Below are 22,756 nucleotides of genomic sequence, written 5' to 3' on the forward strand. Positions count from 1 at the left end.
TTAAAAAATGCCTTTTTTGCCTGCCCACCAACCATAAGGCTGGACGGGCAGTGGAAAATTACATTTAATTGGTTCTTTAATGGCCTTAATAGGCTTTTTAATTGTCAGCAGGTGCGCAGCCAGCTCCTGCACGCGTGCCAACTGAAATATTGCGCGAGTGCACGATGATGTCAGGATGCTCACCCAACGTCATTGCGTATCATATTACATTCATTCAGGCTGGGCGCATGCTCGCCCGATGAGCTAAAAATTCTGGCCTATGGTTCCATGTCTGTGTGCATGTGTGACTTAATCAAATTAATGACAGCTGGTCTGAAGGCTTTGACGTAACAGAAGATAATCTAGGTTTGAAATGTTAAGTAGGTAAGCATAGGTGTAAAGGGAACATTTGCATTTTTAAATAAACCAGACTGGCTTGATTTCAAAGGAAATGTTTCACCTAGCCAAGAGAAGTTAAGAAAAAATGTGTTTATTTTTCCCAAAACTAACTGGTAAAATTGGAACTGTGAGAGATTTTTATTATTAGAGAGATAAAGTCCAAAGACATAGTGAAACAATAGGAAATTGGATTCAAAGGAGAACATATGAATAAAGGAGAGAAGGCTATGTGCAAGGGAAAGCATTCTAAGATCTAAAACAATTGTTAAATGCTTCCAGCATCTAAGGCTCAAGCTTTTATCTCAAAGAACTGAAGTTAAGAAAATTCACTTTGAATTGGATTGTTCAGGGTATTGTGTTTCTTTGTCTGGGTCTTTTCAAATCTGTGTCTTACTGTTGCCTTAACAAAAGTGTAACTGGGGTTTAGATTAATTAGGGGATTTAGAAGCTATCATAGCAGTAATTTGTAGACCTATGTATGTACTTAAAATCATTTCCTCTGTTAATAAAGGTTTAATTTAGTTTTATAAGAAACCTATGAGACTTGTTTGTCTTATTACTATTGAATTCAAGGCATGCATCTTGAAATTTATATAAATTGCAAAATAGTTGTGGTAGTTACTTTAAACTTCCCTTTGGGATTTGAGCAGCTCAGCGCTTACCATTGGCTATGCCATAACAAAGCCAACATTACAGAATTGCTTGGGGAAGTTGATAATCTTAGTCCAGACTATTGGTCAGTCATAGTCCACATTCATGGTCTTGATACTACTTTTAAAATTGATACTGGAGCTGCTGTTAACATATTGGCAGATGATCTCAACTGACTTCAGTCAATGACCCTCCATCGAACCAGTGAAATTTCAATCTTCAGAAGCTGAGGAAGTTTATACAATCAGAAGTTCCTACCTTTCACAAAGACACTATCTGCTAGACCCAGGGCAGAGATTGAAGTTATGGCTCTTTCAGTTCTTCATGAAGTAAGGCTAGAGGTGGTAGAAACAGAAGGCATTGCAGGAGACCGTGACCATCTCCATGAAGACCTACAGGAGCTGAATTGGCTCTTCCTTGGCAGCGGTATGGAAGAATTCCTTGCAGTACTGAGTGGCCTCTTAAAGTTGAGGTCCTAGAGGATGATTTGTCTTTCCAGTTGATGAATGCATCATGCAAAATCTCTGTTGTCTTTTTTAGAGGAGTCAGTTGTGTTTTTAGTTGCTGAGCAGTATTCAGATCTTCGTTCCACTCTATCTACCAATGTGTTGCCTAACCTATTCCCTGTTGTCCATGAAGAATCTTACAGAAAGGATGCCTTGCCTGAGCCCAGGTCAGAGTCCACAGAGGATCACGTTGCCACTGAGCTGGTACTTTCTAGACGTGAAAATCAATTGCCACCCATGCCTCAGTCCCAGCTGAAATTATTTTTCTCTCCAGAGCTGCAGGTCAACACAGGAGCTACAGCAGAATCCTTAGCACTTCTGAAGCTGCAGAATCCTGTACAAAAATCTTGTCCCCAAGTTGGAAATTCATCTCATTATAGAAGATGAGGCTGTCTTGTCTCCATATCCTCAGCAATTCTTCCCATTGCCCATACAGAAAGTTGTGTGGCTCTCTTAATATTACCTACAGTAAGTAGACAGTCCTTCAGAAGTATTAATGTGACATTATCTCTTCTTTTTTTCCTGACAGTCTGACAGGAATTTGGTGATATTTTCCTTTGGCATCGAAGTTCATTGAAATCTCAAATCTTCAATGCCTTTTCTATCTTTGTTATGTTGGGCTTGTATAAGACACTAGTTTGGCCTCAGCTGGAGTACTGTGTCCAATTCCGGGCATTGCACTTTAGGAAAGATGTGAAGGCATCAGAGAGAGAGCAGATATGTTTCACGAGAATGATTCCAAGGGTGAGGAACTTCAATTACTTCAGAAGTTGGGGCTGTTTTCCTTTGATACAGCAGTGGATAATACAGCAGTGACAGTCTTCCCTGGAGTTAAAGATCACTCTTCTTCTGAAGTTGGGAGTTGGATTTGGTCAAAATCCGTAGTTGTAAAAAGGGAGCTACAGAAATGCAATGTACGTAGTTAAAGATATAGACCTGAATTTTACCCTTGGTGGGCAGGCGCGATTGGCGGGCCTGCAAACAGTTGGGAAACAGGCTGCCGCCCGCGATCGGCCCCTGAGCATGATTTCACACTGGCTGCCCAATTAAGGACCGCCCAGCATAAAACGCATCCTACCATTGGTCGGGAAGGGGCAGGCGGGGGCAGGGGCCTGTCGGCCATCAGGTCCAATGACAACCCAGTGGCCATTTTAAAAATGGCACAGGCAGCTCCTTGAAGGCTGCCAGGGAAGAACATAACTTCTACATTGTGAACACTTAAGTTATGACATCAAGTGCAACTGGAGACGGCAGGTGGGAGGGCAGGTTGGGTGGACACTCGGCCCCCTCCCCGGTTTTTGAATGAGGGCCTCGCGGTCCTCCTGGAGGAGATGGCTGCCAGTAGGGACACCCTTGATCCTAAAGATGGAAAGAGCTAACAAAAACCTAACCTAACAAAAAGAGCTTGGGTGGAGGTGGCAGCACAGGTCACCAGTCATGATATTGTGTGGCAGTGCTGCAAAATGTTTAATGGACTGCTACACTCAGGAATGGTGACATGGATCAGTGTGGTGAAGTGTTAAGGGCTGGCTGTCCCGCTCACCAACCCTCCACCACCGCCTCTTCCCCACCCACCACCACCCCCCCACTCTCCCCCCACCCCGCCTTGGAGCTCAGGAGTACTAGAGTCTGAGTGCCAACTGTCAATGACATCAGAGCTGGCCAAGGGGGTGAGCCCTGGCTGCTTGGACTGAGTGCCTTGTGGTTCGAGGGCCATGACTCAGATGCGCCCTGCAAGGTGCTCCTCAGGTGGGGTTGGCCAGGCTGCAATGTCGCTGCAAGTAGAGAGTGGACTAATTCATCTTCTCTATCCTTTCAGGAGAAGACAACCCATAACATTGAAAGGTTGTGGATAGGCTGAGGCCGCCCAAACTTCCTCATCCGATACAGATTCGATCAGGACACCTTGGAGCCAGAGAAGTGTCACGCACCTCGGTCAATCAGCCGCAGAGAGGCTGGGGTGTCAGATGAAGGTAAGAGTGCAGTGCACTGAGGTGAGGGTTTCAGATGGTGCAAACATTCTTGTGTAGTCTCATCATTGACGGGAGCCTCAAAATTGGATTCCCCCTTGACCATTGAAAGACGATGGCACCATGATGCAGATCTCCATTGTATCACCAGGATGCCTGGCATGCACAGTGACAGTGTGATGTATTTAACTAATGACATGTTGCTGTTCTCCCTTAGATTCACCAGAACACACTCAATTACAGGACCACGAAGAGCTACCCCTGACACCAGAGGGCTGCCAGGCTTCACATGCAGCTGCATCACACCCACTCTCTGAACCAGGCAGATACCAGCACCTCGTTGGGCATTAGATCCTTGGATAGAATGTCAGAGCACAGTGTTGAGGGCATTTGAGGAGCAGGCGGAGGCAGAGAGTGCCCAGGGTGCCAGCAGTCAGGGGACTGCTGGAGACCAGGATGATGCTCAGTCGAAGGCAGATGATGAGCCTCTGGAATTGTCCGTTAGGCGGCAGATGCTGGATGTCCAGCAGGATGTGCAAGAGGATTTGGCAGAAATCCATGAGGATCTGTGTGCCATCGTCTCTGTTGTGGTGGAATCCAGGTGGAGCATGAGCACTGCATTGAGCACACTGCCTCCCCCATTGAGAAAGTGGCAACTCTCATGGGGGGCAGCTCCAGGAACAGAATCACGGGTTCCTGGTATTGCGCTCAGACGTACAAGCCCTCACACAGGCAATGACATCAGGTGGTCAGTGTCAGTGTGGGAGATGCATGAGGCACCCAGTTTCCCAGCTAGGTGCCCGTCCATCAATGGTGAGCAGGGAGGTCTAGAGTGACCTCACATTGGTGCAGGGGCTGCTTGTCACCTCTGTGGGCTCCTCTCAGGTTGCTCTGGATGACAGCAGCAGCTCCTCCGCCCCTCTGCCAGTGACCATGGCATCTAATGAGGCTGCGATGACTGGGGAGGTGCCAGCCGTGGCACTGGCCACTCCTTCCCATGGCCAGAGGACAATTGCCAAGGTCATAAAGGCCAACAGGACAGGCTGCAGGCTGCCTCCAATGTCACTGCCAGTGAGGCGGGGGTGAGGGGTGGTGCCCCAGGGTGGGCACCAAATTGTAGCACTCACAAACATAGGTTTAAGGCACCATGAATACAAGAGGGACTGGTCATGTGTGATCTTCTGTTGTGTAATGTTTTGTTTATGTTCACTGGTCTGGGAAAAAAGACTAGAGAAGGTTATGTAAATTTTTTTGGATTGTCAAAATGAGATAAATTTTGCTTTTGTTGTAATGGCCTGAGTATGCTTCACCTTTGTATTTTTTTAGAAGTAGGGTATGCCAGTATGTAATGCTGGACCTGAGTGGCTCTAAACCTTATTGCACAGGCACTGATTGGACTTTGGGTTCGAATGAAAGGCTCATTTTAGACATTCGGGATGGAGGCGGCAGGCCTGGCATGAGGTGGTAGCAGAACTTGAGCAGCCTAGCTGAAGGACCATTGGATCAAAGCATCCCTGGTGCCCCTGCCTCTCTGAAGGATACAGAAGTCTGCCACCACACCCTCAGCGTTCATCTCACCGTGCTCCTCTTCTGACTCACTGCTGGATTCATCCTCTGTGGCCTGTGCAGCTGTCTCAAGATTCTCTTCCTCTAGTGGGTCCCCCTTTGCCAGTGCCAGATTGTGGGGAGTGCAGCATGCAACTGCTATCAATGACACCTGCTCTGGGGGGTATTGTAGTGCTCCCCCTGAACGGTCCAGGCATCAGAAACGCATCTTCAAAAGACCTATGGTCCTCCCTATCACCACCCTGTGGAGGTATGACTCCTGTTATAATGCTACTCTGCCTCTGTTCTTGGGTGGCGGAGAGGCGTCATAAGCTACCTTTTCAACAGAGAGCCATTGTCGCCCAGCAGCCATCCATCCAGTCAGGCTGAAGCACTGAATAGCCTTTGCACTTGGGAGTGTCTGAGGATTAAAGCATCGTGGGAGCTGCCAGGGTACTGTTCACAGACTTGCAGAATCTGCATCCTGTGGTAACAAACTGTCTGGACGCTCATGAAGTGGAATCCCTTCCTGTTGACAAAGGCTGATCCACTGGCGCCTTGATGGCCACATGTGTACAGTCGATAGCACCCTGGTTGCAGGAGAACCCAGCAATCACTGCAAAGCCTCTGGCTCGCTCAGCCTGGCTGGCCTCATCTGTATAGCAATGAATAAATGTCATTACCCACCTGAACAGAGCTTCTGTCACCAGCTTGAAACAACTGTGTACAGCTGATTGGGACACTCCACAAAGATCCCCCTCTGACCCCTGGAAAGAGCCAGAGGCTTAGAAGTAGAGGGCCACTGTGACTTTCAGCGCCACTGGCATGGGGTTTCCATCCACACAATTGAAGGTGATCTCAGGGCCAATCATCTGGCAAATGGAGGTCATGGTCTCCTGGAAAGGCGGAGCCTCCTTTGGCATTGCACCTCGGACATATTGAGCTAGTTATATCGCCGCCTATAAACCCTGGCAGCAGGACAGTAGCATCTTCTGTGGCTCCTTCTGCTTTGGACTACCTGCTAGACCTGCGCCCCTTGTGTCTGCACCTCTCCTCCCACAGGTCCCTTCCCTGGAAGCTGCATTGCGACACCCTGTCTCCTCTCCCTTCTGCCCCTCTCTTCCTCCTCAGAGGAGGTGCCTCCAGCAGAGAGCACAATGCCCATTACCAGGGTTACAGAAGGCTGCCTGATACCTGGAACAGTCTGCACGGTCAAAATCCTTCGGGGGCTTTGGAGATACCAATGAGTACTGAAATGAAGGCTAGAGATGCGAAGAATGAAGCTCAGAATGGAGATGCAGCTGTCAAGTTCAAATAAGCAACAAGCAGCAAACTATCTCCTAAACTCCTCACTACTCAGACTGGTGATGCTGCTTTACCCTTTTATCCTACCCTTGGATGAGGTTTTGCAAAATATGGGCTGCCCGCCAACCTGTTTTGCCCGTACAACAAATGCAAAATCGCACAGGCAACATAAAATCGGGTTCAATTGGCTTTTTAACGGCCTTAAGTGGCTTCTGAATTGATGGTGGGCACGGCTGCGACTGCCGTGTGCACCTGCCGACCTGAAGATTGTGCGCGTGTGACCTGACGTCGGGACGCTTGCCCGACATCTTCCCACGCTATTTTATGCCCAAACGGGTCAGGCGGTGCCCACTCACAAGGCGCAATCTTCTCCCTATATTTTCATGTTGTTGTTGAAAATAGGATTGTTTACTTGGGGGGAAGTGTAGTATAAAGAGTTAACAGATAGAATATACTAATGTTTGACACAGATGATTATATACCAATGACGTAATTCAATCTCAAGAGAGAGGTTGGAATCATGTCTAGGAGCAACACGCCTACACTGTAACCTGTTTAGATGTAGTACTAATAAACAAGTTTTAATCAGATACAAGAGTATGTATGCAGTCTGTCTACAAGTCTCATGACTAGAGTCCAAGATAGAAGGACCATCTCAGAGCAGGGGTGTATGTGCATAGGACCTTGAAAGTGACAGGCCAGGTTGAGAGAATGTTTAATAAAGCATACAGTATCCTAGGCTTTATTAATGGGGGCACAGAGTACAAGAGCAAGGGGTTTATGTTGGGCTTGTATAAAACGCTAGTTTGGCCTCAGCTGGAGCAATGTGTCCAGTTCTGCACATTGCACCTTAAGAAAGATATGAAGGCAGTGGAGAGGGTTGTGAAAAGATTCATGAGAATGGTTCAAAGGATGAGGAACTTCAATTACTTCAGAAGTTGGGACTGTTTTCCTAGGAGAAGAGAAGCCTGAGAGGAGATTTTATAGAGATATGCAAAATCATAAGGGGTCTTGACAGGATAGATCAGAAAAATTGTTCCCACTCACGAAGAGATCGAGAATGAGAGGGCACAAAATTAAAGTAAGTGGCAAAAGCGAAATGAAGAATATCTTTTTCATGCAGCAAGTAGTTGGGGTCAGGAATGCACTGCCTGATTGGCCCTGAGGTCACCTTCAATTATGTGGATGGAAACCCCGTGCCAGTGGCACTGAAAGACACAGTGGCCCTCTAAGTCTAAACCTCTGGCTCTTTCCAGGGATGAGTGGGGGATCTTTGTGGAGGGTCCCAATCAGCTGTACACAGTTGTGTCAAGCTGGTGATAGAAGCTCTGTTCAGGTGGGTAATGACATTTACTCATTTCTGGTGGTAGAGACATTCAATTGAGGCATTCAAAAGGGAATTAGATAAAAACAAAAAACTGCGGATGCTGGAAATCCAAAACAAAAACAGAATTACCTGGAAAAACTCAGCCTAGTTCTGTTGAAGGGTCACGAGGACTCGAAACGTCAACTCTTTTCTTCTCCGCCGATGCTGCCAGACCTGCTGAGTTTTTTCCAGGTAATTCTGTTTTTGTAAAAGGGAATTAGGCTGTTTTCTGAAAAGGAAGAATACGCAGGGTTACGGGGAGAAGCTGGGGTGAATCGCACTCGATGTTTCCAAACATGAAGAATCTGGAATTAAGGGAAACAGGTTAAAAATAAGGGGTCTTTCAGTTAAGATGGAGCTGACGATTTTTCTGAGGATCATTAACCTTTGGAATTCTGTTCCATAGAGAATAGCGAATGGCACTCGATGAATTGCTCATTCAAAGAGCAATTCTCTAGTTACATTTGCTAAACAAGTTCCAGGGCATTGCTATAACTGGGCTAATCATGGGTTAATTATATTACTGTGTTTTTTTGGGGAGAATACACACCTGCATGTTAACTAATGATAGGGTATTTTTTTCCCCTTAAGTTATGTAAATTGAGGAAACTACTGATGGTTTAACAATTAAGACACAATGGGAGGATTGGCCTCCTTCTGCAGTGTAACAATTCTGTAACTCCGCTCTCTATGGAACAGAATTTCAAAGGTTAACGATCCTCAGAAAAGTCCTCATGTCCATCTTAACTGAGAGAGCCCTTATTTTTTTAATTGTGCCCCCTAGCTCTACATGTTCCATGTTCAAAAACATTCTCTCAGCATCTACCCTAGCAGGCCCCCTCAGAATTCTATATCTTTCAGTAAAGTCATAATTCATCTAAATATCAATGAGTACGGGCCTCGCCTGCTCAACTTTTCCTCATTAGACAACCCGTCAGACAATGTGTTGCTGGCCTTTGGCTGTGCTAGTTCTTAAGATAGCCCTACATTTATTCAACGGCGTCTACTGCTGTTGTGGGCTTCCTGGTTCTTATCCAACCTGAATGACAAAAAGCATACATCTACTGGTGATCAGATTGAGAGATTCTTCAGCCAAGGATTCACTTGCTGAAACTGGACAAGAGACCTTGAATTTGTCAATCTAATGCTTTATCAGTGAATTTTTTTGACTCAAAATTACCAGTTTCCAAAAAATTAACAATCTCGATCTGGTCCTCTTCTGTTTTGTACAAATGCAATTTAGGTGGCAGCTGAAACCAATTGAATGCTGCTCAGCTACTTAACAGGTACAGACAACTCATCAGTCAGCCTGCTAAACCAGCAGCAGTTTCCTCAATTTACATAACTTAAGGGGAAAAATATCCTATCATTAGTTAACATGCAGGTGTGTATTCTCCCCAAAAAATCACCGGAATATAATTAACCCACGATTATAGCAATGTCCTGGAAATTGTTTAGCAAATGTAAGACCATCATATTGTATTGCTTTCCCTCAGGTTTCAATTGTAGTTTTTACAATACATTTCATTTTCAACAGTATTGTTCACAAACCAAAATAAAGATTGCATTTCCATCTTCCTGTAATTGCCTGCTTTCAATCACTAACTATTTTTGTCTTCCTCTATCTTTGTTTCTGTTGACTCCTTCTGTCTGCATTCTGTGTTTTCATTACACTTTTCCTTATTATCTCTGCACTTAGCTTCCAACTCACATTTTTTCTCCTTGTGAGTTTTACTTTCTTTTTTTGTTCTGTTTTGTATTTCTCCCTCCTTTCTCTGAATGTAGATTTTTTAGTTCTATGCTTGTGGACGTGTGTACAAAAATTGACCATATGCAGTAAAATGACAGGCAAACTAGATAGGCTTGGAGAACAATATTACGGCTGGGTGTGGCGTTGCTGACCAGGAGCTGCAATAACATGCACAGTTAGGAAACTGGAGACTTGTGTTGAGAGGGAGTCAGGCCAGGAGACAGTGGAAGACAATATTGGGGTCTGGGATGGTGGACAAAAATTGAGGCAGAATAGAGTGGTGGATTGGCATGAGGAAGAAATGAAGCAGGTATATAGGAAATACATTAAAATATATGGAATTAGCATAATTCTATTTTATACTATTTTATGTGCTGCTTTTGCATTATCTCTCAATGCATTCTTTTTGACTTTATGTAAAATAGTCTGGAATTTCCACCAGGTTCACCAATCTACTCCCATAACTTTTGCAGAAGAACTGGAACTCTGGAGAAATGGCATAAACAACTATTGGGGGGGAGCAGGAGGAGGTTACATTAAATTTTGCAGGGAGATCTGGAGAATTCCAGGGAAATACTGGGTGTATGCCATTATTTAAATAGGTTGCAATGGGATAGCAATTTATTTTAATTTGATGCCATTTGTTGTTCTGATAGTTAAGCTGTCTCTTTGCCTGTTGTGTGTGTCACAGTGCACATAGGATCCTAACCTGGGGGATCTTGGCAATATGTGAAAGGACTTTGGTTGGCACTGGGACCATAAAAATAATTAGGCCATTTCTTAATTCTATCAAAACCCTTCACTCCACAGGCCACTTATAATCTACTGTACTATGGCCTCTAGCCAAGTCATTTAATCATTTTGGAAAAGAGTGATTTTTTTTCTGGTCAGTAAGGACTGGGTGCATGGATAGGCCCCTGTGCTCTTATGGGTAGGCTCAATCTCGTGTTCTTATAATGATATAAACTTATTTTCTGTATAAAGCACAAGGCATCAATCACTCATGAGGGATTGGGTAAACACATTGTGGGTTCATTTATTAGGATAAGGCACATGAGAACAGTCTTACATTGCTGTAAAGCTTGGATCAGCAGGAGCTGTATGGGGTCTGCTGCTTTACAGAGAAAGTGAAACTAAAATGGGGGAATGCACAATACACACATCATTTCCCTTCTGGCGATTCATACAAAGGCATGCTTACATTCTTAAAGGTATACTACAACACTCAAGGCCTACCTGATCATGGACCACAGTTATATCAGACTGGCGAGCTGTAGATGCCTGGCAGGCACACCTGGGCAGCTTGCTGGCAAATAGCATTTGTATTTCAGAAGGTGCAGAGAGCTTTTGTAAGAGATCTTGGGGTGGATAGGTGGGGTGAGGAGGTTTGAGCTAGCAATCTAGAGATCTGGGGTAAGGGGGGAGTGGGTGGTGTGTTGGGAAGGAGTGCACAAGCAACGGCTGGCAGCAGCCTGTGATTTTAATGTGAAGCCAGGAGGAACATGTCTGCACTTGATGGCTGCAATTAGTTAAGCTTTCTTTAAAACTTGCAGGACTGCTGATTAGGTCACATGTAGACATGGGCCCAGATTTTCGTTTGAGCTTGGGAAAACACCGCATACGTATTTATGCACATTCTGAAATCCACACCCAGCCCACGTGTGACTTTGCCCGGGGCTTTTGTATTTTCACACAGCGGCCCGGTTTGTAGTGCATCATGCAAGCCTTGATAGAATGTAAGGAGTGTGGGTGTTGCGGTACACCTGTCAGAGGCTCTCTCCGATTCTCCAGTACAGCACCCCAGCTCCCAATACCATTTAAAGGCCCCCTAGACCTCACTCTCAAGCCCCTAACTGCCCCCATGCCATCTGATGCCTCAGATCAACCATGTGATCCCATTCCCTCTCAGTTCGCCCATGCCCACCCCTGTACACCACCCATGCCACCCCTATGTCCCCTCAGATTGCTCATGTTAAACCTTGTCCCCTCAGATATTCCATGCTCCCGCACGTCACACACCCATGTATCCTCCATAGCCACTCACTTAATAATCACTATGAACATTCCTGTGAAGTCATACAATAGCAATAGGAATTATTTTAAAATCATTAAACCTCTAACAACTTAATAAAATCCTGAATTCAAACACACTATCATTGATACTGGAACGACACATGTCCTGACTTGGAACAATATCACCGTGCCTTTATTGTTGCTGGATAAAAATTCTGAAACTCCCTAACAGCACTGTGAGTGTAGCTGAACCATATGAACTGCAGTAGTTCAAGAAGGTAGCTCACCAGCACCTTCTCAGTTGGCACCTAGCCAGTGTTGCACATATCCTATGAAAGTATAGAAAAGAACTCTGTTGCAAAAAAAAATGATACTTTAAGTGCTTATTAAGTTTGTAACCAAACAAGAAGTCACATCAATGGCATATCCTATTATTACAGTCTGTTAAATTTTCAATCATTCTTGGATCAATAGAACACCAGCTGAGCTGAAGCCATTTACAGCTTTTGAAACACAGCCAAGCATTCCTGATGGCTACAGCTGTCATAACAAAAGTTTCCAGCTACATTATCTGGAACTGATGTAAAAGAATACTGTCATTTCCATTTCAAAGCCGAGTACCTGTCAATCAACGAGGGGAGGAGGTGCAGAGATTTTTTTTCAACTTTCAAAAGCAGGATTTTTTTAACAGCCAGAGCTGTCAGCTGATTTAAATCATGGCAGAAAACATGACAGCAGAGGCTGACAGGACATTGTTTTTACATTTTAATGCATTATGGCAGTTTTTACAACTGGAAAAGCACTGTAATGCATGACAACAATTATACAATGCTGGTCAACCTAAGGGTCAACTTACCTTTGCAGCACAGATCCCTATAATGAATCACTGCATTAAAAACACATCTAAATTACAATAAAATATCTAACAGTGATACTTAAAAGTGTTAAAACATTTTGCACTTAACTTTCAGAATATGCACGGCTCCTCAACAGACTTCCCCAGTGGTCACAAACACTCCAAGGAGGCATGTTTTCTTAGGGCTTACAAAACCCACACCAACACCCAAAAATAGTGTGCGGAGCAAACACAGTTTTCCTGCGGACTTCACAATGGGGACATTGATGTCAGAAGAGGTGCATGTGGGTTTTGCACCCAAGCCCTTCCCGACCAGCCAAAAGGCCACACCGAAAAGCAGGACACAGAAAAATTGTTTATCCTGCAAAAAAAAATTAAGCTCAGCATTTCGTGAACTGATTCACACCTCCATTGGGTGATGAAAATCCGGCCCCTGCCCTGGTTTTCCTGAGCACAGCTGGGCCAAACCAATTTGGCGAATGAGGCAGCAAATAGGCATTAGGTCCCTTATTTGCATATGCAAAGGGCCCAGCATCTATGTCAAGTATGGGCCCTAGATTCCTCAGTTGATGTCAATTACAATTTGGTGGATGCTTCACTTCCAGCTCAGGATATGCAGCATATTGAACACTGCTGGTGCCTGCTCTTACTCGTATAAGACATGCAGAGCTTCATTGATTTTCTAAGCCTGATCCTCCCAAACCTGTCAATCTCTTGATGTCACATATTATGGTCCTGATGCTTAGAGATTATATCTCACATCATTCGATGATCTCTGCCTGGGCAAAAACAGAATTACCTGGAAAAACTCAGCAGGTCTGGCAGCATCGGCGGAGAAGAAAAGAGTTGACGTTTCGAGTCCTCATGACCCTTCGACAGAACTTGAGTTCGAGTCCAGGAAAGAGCTGAAATATAAGCTGGTTTAAGGTGTGTGTGTGGGGGGCGGAGAGATAGAGAGACAGAGAGGTGGAGGGGGTTGGTGTGGTTGTAGCGACAAACAAGCAGTGATAGAAGCAGATCATCAAAAGATGTCAACAACAATAGTACAATAGAACACATAGGTGTTAAAGTTAAAGTTGGTGATATTATCTAAACGAATGTGCTAATTAAGAATGGATGGTAGGGCACTCAAGGTATAGCTCTAGTGGGTTTTTTTTTATATAATGGAAATAGGTGGGAAAAGGAAAATCTTTATAATTTATTGGGAAAAAAAAAAGAAGGGGGAAACAGAAAGGGGGTGGGGATGGGGGAGGGGACTCACGACCTAAAGTTGTTGAATTCAATATTCAGTCCGGAAGGCTGTAAAGTCCCTAGTCGGAAGATGAGGTGTTGTTCCTCCAGTTTGCGTTGGGCTTCACTGGAACAATGCAGCAAGCCAAGGACAGACATGTGGGCAAGAGAGCAGGGTGGAGTGTTAAAATGGCAAGCGACAGGGAGGTTTGGGTCATTCTTGCGGACAGACCGCAGGTGTTCTGCAAAGCGGTCGCCCAGTTTACGTTTGGTCTCTCCAATGTAGAGGAGACCACATTGGGAGCAACGAATGCAGTAGACTAAGTTGGGGGAAATGCAAGTGAAATGCTGCTTCACTTGAAAGGAGTGTTTGGGTCCTTGGACGGTGAGGAGAGAGGAAGTGAAGGGGCAGGTGTTGCATCTTTTGCGTGGGCAAGGGGTTGTGCCATAGGAGGGGGTTGAGGAGTAGGGGGTGATGGAGGAGTGGACCAGGGTGTCCCGGAGGGAGCGATCCCTACGGAATGCCGATAAGGGGGGTGAAGGGAAGATGTGTTTGGTAGTGGCATCATGCTGGAGTTGGCGGAAATGGTGGAGGATGATCCTTTGAATGCGGAGGCTGGTGGGGTGATAAGTGAGGACAAGGGGGACCCTATCATGTTTCTGGGAGGGAGGAGAAGGAGTGAGGGCGGATGCGCGGGAGATGGGCCGGACACGGTTGAGGGCCCTGTCAACGACCGTGGGTGGAAAACCTCGGTTAAGGAAGAAGGAGGACATGTCAGAGGAACTGTTTTTGAATGTAGCATCATCGGAACAGATGCGACGGAGGCGAAGGAACTGAGAGAATGGGATGGAGTCCTTACAGGAAGTGGGGTGTGAGGAGCTGTAGCCGAGATAGCTGTGGGTGTCGGTGGGTTTGTAATGGATATTGGTGGACAGTCTATCACCAGAGATTGAGACAGAGAGGTCAAGGAAGGGAAGGGAAGTGTCAGAGATGGACCACGTGAAAATGATGGAGGGGTGGAGATTGGAAGCAAAATGAATAAATTTTTCCAAGTCCTGACGAGAGCATGAAGCAGCACCGAAATAATCATCGATGTACCGGAGAAAGAGTTGTGGAAGGGGGCCGGAGTAGGACTGCAACAAGGAATGTTCCACATACCCCATAAAGAGACAGGCATAGCTGGGGCCCATGCGGGTACCCATAGCCACACCTTTTATTTGGAGGAAGTGAGAGGAGTTGAAGGAGAAATTGTTCAGCGTGAGAACAAGTTCAGCCAGACGGAGGAGAGTAGTGGTGGATGGGGATTGTTCGGGCCTCTGTTCGAGGAAGAAGCTAAGGGCCCTCAGACCATCCTGGTGGGGGATGGAGGTGTAGAGGGATTGGACGTCCATGGTGAAGAGGAAGCGGTAGGGGCCAGGGAACTGGAAATTGTTGATGTGACGTAAGGTGTCAGAGGAATCACGGATGTAGGTGGGAAGGGACTGGACAAGGGGAGAGAGAAGGGAGTCAAGATAACGAGAAATGAGTTCTGTGGGGCAGGAGCAAGCTGAGACGACCGGGGCAGTTCTGTTTGTGGATTTTGGGTAGGAGATAGAAGCGGGCCGTCCGAGGTTGGGCAACTATCAGGTTGGAAGCTGTGGGAGGGAGATCCCCAGAGGAGATGAGGTCAGTGACAGTCCTGGAAACAATGGCTTGATGTTCAGTAGTGGGGTCATGGTCCAGGGAGAGGTAGGAGGAAGTGTCTGCGAGTTGACGCTCAGCCTCCGCGTGGTAGAGGTCAGTGCGCCAGACAACAACAGCACCACCCTTGTCAGTGGGTTTGATGACAATGTCAGGGTTGGACCTGAGAGAATGGAGTGCAGTAAGTTCAGAGAGAGACAGGTTAGAATGGGTGAGAGGAGCAGAGAAATTGAGACGACTAATGTCGCGCCGACAGTTCTCAATGAAAAGATCGAGAGAAGGTAAGAATCCAGAGGGAGGGGTCCAGGTGGAGGGAGAATATTGAAGATGGGTAAAAGGATCCGTTGAACTGGGAGAGGACTCCTGCCCAAAGAAGTGAGCCCGGAGACGAAGACGGCGGAAGAAGAGTTCAGTATCATGCCGAGCCCGAAATTCATTGAGGTGAGGGCGTAAGGGTATGAAACTAAGTCCTTTGCTGAGCACTGAACGTTCAGCATCGGAGAGGGGACGGTCAGGGGGTATAGTGAATACACGGCTGGGGTTGGGATTGGAAGATGGGGTGGGGATGGAGGGACAGGCAGGGGTGGAGGGTCCTAGATGGGTGTTGGTGTCGATGAGTTGTTGGAGCTTGTGTTCCTTAGCACTTGAGAGAAAGAGAAAAAGTTTCTTGTTGAGGCGTCGGATGAGCCGAAGGATAAAATGAAACTGGGGGCACGCGCAGCTTTGAAAAAGGGTACGGCGGTGCTGCTGGAGGGAGAGGTCGAGTGTGTTCATATGGCGGCGCATGGCACTGAGAGTGGATTTCAGAATGTGACGGGAACAGCAGTCCGAGAAACGTTTTATGTCCCGGAGATACCTGTAATCCTGGGTGGGTTCGAAACATGAGGGGTGGAATTTCAGTTGAAATCCATGTGGGGTAAGTCGGAGACGGAGACAGTCACTGAGAAAGGAGATATGGCTGTGAAAGCGGGTTTTAGTAAACACCTTGTCAAACACTAGGAGAGAAATGGAAAGCAATGAAGGTGAACAAGGCAACAGAGAAATCCGGAAATCTTGTCGCAGAGAGGAACAGAACTTCTTCAAGGAGGTAGGCATTTCTTGAAGAGCAGTGGCAGTCAATTAAACACAGAGATAAAAACAAAAAAACTGCGGATGCTGGAAATCCAAAACAAAAACAGAATTACCTGGAAAAACAGTTATATAACTGCAGCAATGCAGAAGCTGGGGCTATTTTATTATAAACTGCTTCTGAAAGAAACTTGACTGAAGCTATAAAACCAGAAAATGCTAGAAGCACACAGCAGGCCAAGCAGCATCTGTGGAGAGAACAAGATGCGTCAATATAATTCTACAAACATTCTACAGTATAGTGTCTCAAATCAGGCTGTCCAAAAACCGGAGTTGTCTGAAAACTGGGCATTTTTAGAATGTGACATACATCAATTTTAATTGAGTGAAATAAAAAAAAAATTATCTGGACAATTTGACAGGGCGTTGCACTGGTGCGGTGTGGCACTTGTCCAGCCATCTCCTTCGCCGCTTGTGCACCAGTCTATTCCTGTGCTCTGTGTGACCCTTGACCCCAGCTGACCTGGCTTGACCCAGACCTATTACCAGAACAACCCAACACAAAATTCATCAAGATCTGAAATCTGGCAAGATCTCAATCCCAAGGTTGCTGGTTTTGAGACACTATACCTTTAAAATAACCTAGATTGTTTTCAATTCTATATATCTTGCCATATAATCAACAATGCAGAACAATAATGTGCTCAATGAATTGAAAATAATTTTATACTGGATGACCAGCATGAATGGCCAGCAGCATGGAATGCAGGGTGAAGCCTCTTCTCAGGAATCTCTTATGATATCTTCACTTATAGGGAATGGAAATTGGAATGATGAGTCACAGTAGATTATGGTTAGCAACTACAACCATGGCTCATGGCAGTCTTGCATTAAGCAAATGCAGAAGTGCAGCACAAACCCATGCTGTAACCAAAGTATTAAATATTCCATTGATATGTATGCTTCACTTGTTTCAACTGTTGGGAAGATGGGAGTAAAGGGGTCCAGACTGCAAAATCCCAGCTGCCAAGGACTTCAAGAATAATTGTTGAAGCTAGATGCTCCATGACTTTTCCATGCCAATAAGCTTCACCACGCAGGTCACTGATTAGGATGACAAAGCCACAGTAGAATATAAAAAAGGCGAAAAAGGCAATGAAGAATGAGCTGCAAAAACCAACAATGCAACAGAACTGGTACAGTAGGAGCTAGTAATGACAATTGGACATTTTAAGAGAAAATTGAGTGAACATTTGTAACAGCAAACAACATACAATGCCAGGACAAAAACAGAATTACCTAGAAAAACTCAGCAGGTCTGGCAGCATCGGTGGAGAAGAAAAGAGTTGACGTTTCAAGTCCTCATGACCCTTCGACAGAACTTGCGTTCGAGTCCAAGAAAGAGTTGAAATATAAGCTGGTTTAAGGTGTGTGTGTGGGGGGCGGAGAGATAGAGAGACAAAGAGGTGGAGGGGGGGGTGGGGGTGTGTGGTTGTAGGGACAAACAAGCAGTGATAGAAGCAGATCATCAAAAGATGTCAATGACAATAGTACAATAGAACACATAGGTGTTAAAATTAAAGTTGGTGATATTATCTAAACGAATGTGCTAATTAAGAATGGATGGTAGGGCACTCAAGGTATAGCTCTAGTGGGTTTTTTTTTATTTTTTTTTATATTTTTTTTATATATAATGGAAATAGGTGGGAAAAGGAAAATCTTTATAATTTATTGGAAAAAAAAAAGGGAAGGGGGAAACAGAAAGGGGGTGGGGATGGGGGAGGGAGCTTACGACCTAAAGTTGTTGAATTCAATATTCAGTCCAGAAGGCTGTAAAGTCCCTAGTCGGAAGATGAGGTGTTGTTCCTCCAGTTTGCGTTGGGCTTCACTGGAACAATGCAGCAAGCCAAGGACAGACATGTGGGCAAGAGAGCAGGGTGGAGTGTTGAAATGGCAAGCGACAGGGAGGTTTGGGTCATTCTTGCGGACAGACCGCAGGTGTTCTGCAAAGCGGTCGCCCAGTTTACGTTTGGTCTCTCCAATGTAGAGGATTTCCAGCATCCGCAGTTTTTTTGTTTTTATACAATGCCAGGAGATGGGGATGGTGGCAGGATGAGACATTGGCCTGATTTTTTGTGATGGCAGAGAGGGTCTCCGACTTAGCCAAAATGGCACTGGAGATCCAATTCAGGAAGCCCTGCCCCCAAAAGGCTGCACCCACCATTTTTCCTAGGGGGAATGGGGTCAGGTTGTAATTTGTACATCCACAATTCATCGAGGCAACTTCACATGTAAAAATGCAGTTACCTTCAGTCACTTGCGATTTTTGTCTCCCAGGTTTCTGAAATATGGCTTTATACTTTTTCAGGAGAAGGTCTAACCTTGCTGGAGCTCTTTGAAGAGGTAGGGTAACCTTTTTGATAGGTCCAGGGACCCAGTTAGGAGAGGTCAAGTGCCCTTTGGCAGAGGTCAAGTGCCTTTTTGGATTGTTGAAATTAGTCGTGAAGGTGCACAAAAATGGGTAAACTCATTGGAACTGTCAAGCTATCAAGGCTTTTAAATCTCCAACCCTTTACATTAAAACAAATAGTCTGCAGTTAAAAAATAGTGCTTGCTATCTTAGCCTGTGGACATAAGCTTGAAGACTATCTTTATTGGATTTATATGACTGATTTCACAACCTATCATTATCGTAGTGTGGTGCCTGTCAGTTCACAGTTTGATCGAGGGCTCCACGTGATGTATGACTATAAATACAAATGCTTGTTTTTATTGGGATTTATATGCTTGAATGAAATGTTTGTTTGTATAAGGGATTACGAAGTTGAAGGAATTTAAATGTAGCAAATGGGTTTTTAATCAATGAGGTGCTTTTAAAAAAATAGATAAGTCATCAATTAGACATTTAGAACTTAGAGTGGCACATGTTGTCCTAGGGGCATGAGGGGCCATGGGAGTAGGCGGTGTGCATGTGTTGGCATTGATGGGGCATAGGGAGTGTGTGGGGGGGATGAAGGTGTGTGAGAGATCAAGACAATTTTTTGTTTTGTTCTTTTCCTTACAAGTCCCAGAGCACCAAGGCTGGCCTTTCACCCAGCTGCCCCCGGCAGGCCTGTTTCAGACCCCGGACTGTTTTGGGGACAGCAGGCCTGACTTCTGTTAACACCTGCATCCCACCCGCACTACCTGTGCCCTGCCCCCACCCCCACCCCACCCAGAACAAAAATTAGAATATTCAGGGCACTTTCTCCTTGGGTTTGTGGAGTTGGGAATTTTCCAGACTCTGCATTCCCAACTCAGGAGCAAAAATCCAGACCTTTGTCTACTCTAGCAATGAGCTAGCACAGACATAATGGTCTAACCTTCTGCTGTGCTGTAAAACCTCTGTGGCTCTATGAATGCAGTGCTCAGTAGGGTAAAATTTTACAATTTTGCACCTTGGTTTGGGGGTATCTACTCAACAATGTACAATAAGCACAAAAGTTTCAGCTGAATTATGCAGGGGTTCACTTTTCCATGATTGATATCACACTGCAGATTTCCGCCTCTGCAATAACTTCAATTCAAGATGAGGGGCTAGCAATATATTGATATGTTTGAAATGCAATGGTGGAGTACATCTTCTGAACTGGTGCTCCTCATAGACATTCTTTCATGCTCAAATTCCACATCTATGTCCCTGATGTGTGAACTTCTTGTTGGAAATGCTAAGTTATCTATCCTGTGCTGCACTGTGTTCTTAAATGATTAAAGAAGCTCCAGATTAATGGCTACAATGTACATCTTCTGCGCTGTGGTGCTCAAAACCAACTTTTGACCAAAGCAATTCTCTGTCACTTGGAAATAAGTGACATGCAAGGGCTAAACAACACTCACTGAATTAATGACCAGTAGTAGTCCCTAAAAAGCCCAGATCAATTGATGGTGAATTTCATCGCACCGATGTGTCACATTACTAAGATCTTTCTCTGAGTACTAATGAAGATGGCCAGGACTAACATCAAGAGAGAAATTTCAGCTCTTCAATGTGGTTTTTTAGAAGATAGAGGAACAAGAAATGTTGGATGGAATTTTATGCCAGTCAGATTTTATGGGGGTCCCGGCGAAGTCAATGGAGTTTTGGATGGTTAGCTGCATGTTAGAGCCCAACCCCCACCACAACGGGGCCGCAAGTTTCTGCCCACTGACTTTATGGTACATATGCCATCAGAAAGAGCCATAGAAAGTGACAAAAGATGTATTTATGTGTTTTATTGATTATAGTAAGGCACCTGGTAAAGTAAAATATGAAGGAGTGATGATCATGTTAGAGTCTCTTGACCTTGATGACAAAGATCTTAAAGTGATGAGAAATCTTTATTGGGAACAAACTACAGCAGTAAAAATTGAAAGTGATTTAAGTGATTTGGTGAAGATTAAAAGAGGGGTCAGATAGGAGTGTCTTCTCACCAGATTTATTAAATTTGCATAGTCAAAGTATGGTTAGAGAGATTGAAGACCTTCCTGGCTTATTAGTTGGAGGTTACAACTTTAATAATATAAGATATGCTGATAATACTGCTCTTATTGCCAACTTTGAAGAGAAACTGCAGAAGATTTTGGATAAAGTAGTGAGTGAAATTGAGAAGAAAAGGCTGAGCGTAAATTGTAACAAAACAAAATGTCTAGTAGCGTCCAAAAACAAAGTCATACCAGAATGTAATAGCACAGGGAAGAATGAAAAGATTGAACAGGTAGGCAAATTTTGTTAACTAGGGAAGTTAACACCAGAGGGGAAGTGTGACCAAGAAATAAGACAGAGGATTGGAATGGCCAAACATACACTTCAAAAAATGTAAAACGTTATGATCAGCTCAAAATTAACAATGAAAGAAAGATCTGAGAATCCTAGAAAGCAACATCACACCAATTTTAACATACAGAAGTGATTGTTGGATAGTGAGTGAAGCAATATGCAGAGAAGAATTGAGGTTGCAGAGTTGTGGTTTTTGAGGTGAACAATGGAGATACCTTGGACAAGTCAAATCACCAGAGGAGAGGTGGGAGTAAAACCTGAGACCTAAAGAACTCTACTGACCAAGATCAAGAAGAGACAGTTGAAATTTTTTGGACACATAATAAGAAATCATGATTTAGAAAGTCTGATGCTCTTGGGAAAATCAATTTTTCTACAGAGCTTTACAAAATGGATGAATGTGCTGCCAATGAAGATAATCCACACCTCTAGAGCAAGTTTAACGTGGAGGCACATGGTCGCCAATGCCCTCTCAGGGCATGGTATGTGAAGAAAGATAAGAGAGTGTGGACCCTAATATTAATACCAATAGCAACTTGCAGCTTACTTTCTTTTTTTAATAAACAGCATTGTGGAAATTAAATGCAATTTCTGATGATGCTTTCTACACACAGTAAGTGGCACATAGTCAGTGAGGGCAGGCTTTGGCCTGAGTGAGACAGAAACTGACTGAGCATAGTTGAGAATTTGGTTCAAAGTGGGAATTCAATTGGTAAATATTTTTCCAGTTCAATTTCACACTAAGAGTCCTAAGATCCTGACCTAGAACTAGTAGTGTTAATTAAGCTAAATAGCCTATTTAAATAGGCAACTGCCTTAGAGGCAGTTAACTGTTAATCACCTGAAAGCCCTTGCATGAATAAGTACTTGAATAGGTGTTGATTAGTGTAGCAGGAAGCTAAGTTAGAGAGTGATTCATCACAGCTCCATTTAAGAAAGAGACTTTTAAAGTGCACAGTCCGTAAAAGGTGCACGGTCGGTGAGGGGAGACTTTAACCTAAATGAGACTGAGACCAAGTGGGTATATTTTGGAAATTGGTTCAAAGTGGGACTTTGGTACGTAAGGGAGAAAGAGGTGCTTTAGGTAAGGTTTACTGCAAGAAATAAAGTGTGCTGAGTGGGGAATTTGGTGAAGGGCGGGGAAGAGGTGATTTTTTCTTCTACGCTTTTTCAGCCTCCAGTATTTGATTTCCACTTTGCTGCAACAGAAAAAGCAGGTAAACCAGTAACTGCTATTATTAGTTTTATCAGTGCTGTAAGTTCTGTATTGTTTATTTTAATTATTATTCATTCAATGGATGTGGGCTTCACTGGCTAGGCCAGCATGTATTGCCCATCTTTAGTTGCCATTGAGAAGGTGGTGGTGAGCTGCCTTCTTGAATCGCTGCAGTCCATGTGGTGTAGGTACACACACAGATGCATTAGGGTGATAGTTCCAGGAGTTTCACCCAGCGCCAGTGAAGGAATGGCAATATATTTCCAAATCAGGATGTTGAGTGGCTTGGAGGGGAACTTCCAGGTGGTGGTGTTCCCATGTGTCTGCTGCCCTTGTCCTTCTAGATGATAGTACCGTGGGTGTGGAAGGTGCTGTCGAAGGAGCCTTGGTGAATTCCTGTAGTGCTCTAGATGGTACACACTGCTG

Source organism: Carcharodon carcharias, chromosome 6 (genome assembly GCF_017639515.1).
Source record: "Carcharodon carcharias isolate sCarCar2 chromosome 6, sCarCar2.pri, whole genome shotgun sequence".
NCBI lineage: Eukaryota > Metazoa > Chordata > Chondrichthyes > Lamniformes > Lamnidae > Carcharodon > Carcharodon carcharias.